General features: G+C 56.0%; 1 long non-coding RNA gene across 1 annotated transcript; it reads right to left on the bottom strand.

The window, feature by feature from the left end:
- Nucleotides 1-316: 316 nt before the first annotated feature.
- LOC128813746 (uncharacterized) lies at nucleotides 317-1,302 on the bottom strand. The gene is made up of 3 exons (XR_008439159.1): nucleotides 1,199-1,302; nucleotides 462-533; nucleotides 317-375 (listed from the first exon to the last, which is right to left on the bottom strand). It is a non-coding gene; the product is annotated as an uncharacterized LOC128813746 (long non-coding RNA).
- Nucleotides 1,303-4,603: the final 3,301 nt, after the last annotated feature.

The raw sequence follows: 4,603 nt of genomic DNA, 5'->3' as shown, positions 1-4,603 counted from the left end.
GGGGCCGCAAGGCTGCCATGGGTTCCTTCCCACTGTTCCGCACACAGCATGTTCAGATGTGCAGGGAAAGCCCCCGGCTGCTGAGTCCCAGGGGAAGGCTGAGGGAAATGCTCTCACCATGCTCTTTGTGCAGTTTCTCCACTATTTGTTTCAGGATGTTGTTTGACTCAAGTGATTCCTTCTCTCCTCTAGGTTTGTTCTTCCCTCTCAGAGGACCTTAACAGAAAGTAGTTCCATTTCTCAGGACTGGATGCCACAAAACCAGTGCACAGCTTGTGGGGTCAGCAGGGACACACTACTCACCTCTGCGAAGGGAGCCAGGCTTGCGTGGAGCAATCAGCAAAGGGGCAGGAAAATTCCTCCCTGCAGACACAGCTGTAATTGAACAGCCAGAGAAGCTTCTGTCACCTGTCCTGGCAGGCTGTCAGCAATTATTCCTTGGTGGGACAGTGGGAACATACCTGCAGGAGGCTCCAAGGGCTTCAGAACTTCATTCAGCCAAGCTAATGGAGGAGCCTTCCCATCAACCTCATCTAGAACGGAGCACAGATGAGAACATTTTTCAGGGTGTGCTGGCATCCCCTTCTGCCTCTGAGAAATGGGCACTGCAAGGCAGTTGGGTAAGGCCGTGACAGCCAGATGTCAATGGACATGGCCAAAGCTGCACAGGGGCCTGGGGAACTCTGGGCTGGCTCCTGGTCACTCTCCACACTCTTTCCCTGCCCTGTGCAACATCCCTGGAAGGGCAGCTGGAGCAGCCCACGGCCCAATGGGAGTCTCTCACTCTCATGCAGAGGAAATCCTCCCTAAAGGCCAGGGGAAGACTGCAGCAGGCAGTGCCACAACTGTCCCTCCCTCCCTCCCTCCCTCCCTCCCTCCCTCCTGCCCTCCTTCTGCTAGGACACCTCCCCCAGCCCACGGGCCCATAGCCAGTCCCTCTCAGGACACACTGGAGCCTTGCTCTCGCCCTCTGCCCTTTCCCCACCATGGTCACCCTGTGCAGTCTCTCCCAGGTTTCGGGATGTGTCTCCCACAGAGGGACCCCAGCAGGACTGCTCAGTACCCGAGTGCCCTGAGCCTGCTCAGGATAATTCCTCTTGGCTGTGCCGATCTTGTCTGGGCTGTGCCCGCACTGCCAAGCAGCAGAGAGGGCAGCTCAAGCCTCAGCAGGGCTCAGGCCCAGAGGCACAGCAATTACCTCCAGTGACTGTGCCTGGCATCGCCTCCCTTCCTGCAGCAGAGGCTGGCACAGAATCACTGCTTCCTCTGGGAAATGCTTCCTTCTGCACAGCCTCTCCTTCCATCTCTGGAGAATGGAAAAGAGACAGCTGGATCAGATGGAAACATTCCCTTTTGGGAATGGGGAAAGTGACAGCTTCAGGAGGCGATACTTGTGAAAGGCATGGGTAAGGATCGGAAAACACTCAGGATTTTGGGACAGTCGGATGCTGGTCCCTTCTCCAAACAGCCCCTAAACCTGATCTACCCAAAGACTGGGAAATTGCAGGGGATCTCAGGGTGTGCACGGCCCACGGTGCAGTTTGGGCTCCCTGTCAGCTGCTGCCAAATGCCTTCCTGCAGCGGCTGGGGAGAAGCTGCAGCCAGGCCAGGCTGGGAAACAGCCCTGCAGGCCGTGAAAGCAGCAGCGGGGCAGCCAGGCTGCCATGGATCCCTTCCCGCTGTGCCAGGCACGGCGTGTCCAGATGTGGAAGGAACGCCCCCAGCTGCTGAGTCCCAGGGGAAGGCTGAGGGAAATGCTCTCACCATGCTCTTTGTGCAGTTTCTCCACTATTTGTTTCAGGATGTTGTTTGACTCAAGCGATTCCTTCTCTCCTCTAGGTTTGTTCTTCCCTCTCGGAGGACCTTAACAGAAAGTAGTTCCATTTCCCAGGACTGGATGCCACAAAACCAGTGCACAGCCTGTGGGGTCAGCAGGGACACACCACTCACCCTTGTGATGGGAGCTGGGCTTGTGTGCAACTTCCACCAAAGGTCCTGGGAAAGTCCTCTCTGCCGACACACCTGTAACTCAACAGCCACAGGAGCTTCTGTCATCTCTGCAGATCTGCACGAGCAGCACTGAGCCGCAGAAGCGCTGAGGGGATGGTGCAGGGCGAGGGCACACACGTGCATGGTTCTGTCCTGGCACCTGCAGCAATGCCCCCCTGGCCGAGCTTTGGGCTCTGAGCTGGCAGCTCTCCCAGGGGGAAAGGCCTTGACCTACCCTCAGCATCTCCCAGAGGGTCAGTACTGGGTATGGGTTGGGAAGCTGCACCACCTTCAGCAACAGGTTCAGCTGCAAAGAAAGGCAGGACAGAACAGCTCCCGTGGCGCTGTAGGAGATCCTCAGGCTGCACCCAAGGCTCAGCCTGGGGGCGCAGCCCTGAGCCCGGCCCCTTCCCTCTCTGCTCTCCTCCGTGGCTGCACAGAGCACACGGAAGGACACACTGGCATTGCACATGGGAGGAAGATGGACAGCCAAATGCTCCTTCCTCCCACTGACAGCGATCCTGTGGGATCGCTCCGGGCTCCAGAAGGGAGCAGGGCAAGGCTTCCAGTTTCCTTCAAACTTAAGATGATGTTAAGGGAAATGGCTCATGAGTGAGCTCTTGTCACATTGACACTGGTTATTCTCTCAGGAAAGGCACACTGAAAACTTGCCTCCAACATCCTCCAAGAACTTCAAGCCGTCATTCATCAGGACTTCCAAATAATCCAAGTCATGATCCCAGTCTAGAAGGGAGCACAGATCAGAACCATTTCCATGGTGTGCTGGGATCCCCTTCTGTCTTTGGGAGCGGGGCACTGCAAGGCAGTTGGGTAAGGCCGTGGCAGCCAGATGTGAAAGGACACGGCCAAAGCTGCACAGGGGCCTGGGGAGCTCTGTGCTGGCTCCTGGTCACTCTCCATCCTCCTTGCAGGCCCTGTGCAACATCCCTGGCAGGGAGGGTGGAGCAGCCCAGGGCCCATTGGGACTCTCTCCCTCCCACAGCGGAAACCCTCCCTAAAGCCCAGGGGAAAACCATCCCCCAGCGCTTCCCGGCAAGCAGGGAGCGCTCTCCCGGGAAAGGGGAGCCAGGCTGCCGGCTCACCTGCTCCCCGCGCTTGCAACGGAGCAGCCTGGGCAGCCCTGGCAGGCAGGGCCACGGCCAGGAGAAGCAGGAGGAAGAGGCGTAGAGCAAGGGCCATGGTGCCTCGCCCTCTGCCAGTCCCGCAGCTCTTGCTGCCACCGCTGTCCTGACACCGCTGTCCCAATGTCAGCACCACTGCTGCCACCGCCGCTGCTGCTGCAACAGTTGTGCTCAAGGGCTGACTGCTCGGTCCTTGTGGTGCTGTGCAGCCACGGGGCTCTGGCACCTCTGTGACCTCAGAGACTGCTGTGACCTCAGCCTGCTGTGACCCCAGAGCCTGCTGTGACCTCATGGCATTGGCTGTACCCCCAGAGTGTACCCCCATCTGTACAAATGGACTGCTCTGATTGTAAATGTTTTGCTTCATCCAAGGGCCATTGCTCAGCAAAACCTTTATTTTGCCTGCTGACATTGCTGGTCAGACTGTGTGCCTGGAGACACTCTTGATTGTTACGGTACAAATTTATTTTATTGTTTCCTTGTTAGGTGGTTTGTTCTGTTGTACCCCAATTTTCACCCTGAGTTTGCTTACCCCCGGGTTTTACCCTCCCTCAAAGCTGACCCTCATGCCATTCCCCGCCTCTTGTTCAGCTCTTTCCCTGCCTGTCATAGCAACCCAGTCCCTTGGTCCCCGAACCTTCCCTGCCACTTTCACATGGGGCCAATCCCTGATTGCAACACCCCTTTGGAATTCCCCTATTCCTCGAAGCCCCACTGGCCCATGTGGCCCATCCTCTCCACCCTCCTACCCCAACTGGCTCCAGACACTTGGTGTAATCCCCCCACTCCTCCTTTGAGGATTCCCTGTTGGTTAGCTGTTTGTATGCGCCCCCTGACTTGTATCTTGCACAGGAGTGCCCGGGGCTCTTTGTTTCTGTTCTTTTCACCTGAAATAAACCCTTTCTTGTGGAACCTCAAGACGGAGAGCTGCCTCCTCTCTCCTCTGCCTGGTCCCTGTTGTGGCTTGTTTCTGGCACCTTCCAGCAAGTGGCTCTAAAGGTTCTGCCTCTGGTAAATCCCCCTGCCGAGGCAGTTCCGCACTCCTGGTGTGGCGCAGGCGTTCTAAGAACGAGCCCGGGTTCTGACAGTCACTTCACTAATCTACCGAATGTCCCTTCTGAAGAATGCCTCCTCTGCTGCTCTGCCACCTCACACACCAGAGCATGATTCACATACTGCAGCCCAGAGTTAGGTTTTTGCAGCATTGAAATGGATGTGGTCAGCAGGATTGCTGGGGATAAATCGCTACAGAACTGAACTAAAAATGGGGGCACCATCCCAGGCTGGACTTAAATAGGCACAGGAATTTTGGAAAGATGAGGATGTTCTAGATGTATATGATAATCTGTGCAAAGAAGATTGTTGTATATTTTATTGTCATGTACTGTTAAGATATACTCTTATAAGAAGTTTTAAAACGCACATGCCAGTGACAGAGATTGCAACACAATGTCAAAACCACCTGGACAAGG

Source organism: Vidua macroura, chromosome 13, assembly GCF_024509145.1.
Source record: "Vidua macroura isolate BioBank_ID:100142 chromosome 13, ASM2450914v1, whole genome shotgun sequence".
Classification (NCBI taxonomy): Eukaryota; Metazoa; Chordata; class Aves; order Passeriformes; family Viduidae; genus Vidua; species Vidua macroura.
The sequence above is the reverse complement of the archived record's forward strand: the minus strand, read 5'-3'. Positions and strand labels throughout refer to the sequence as shown.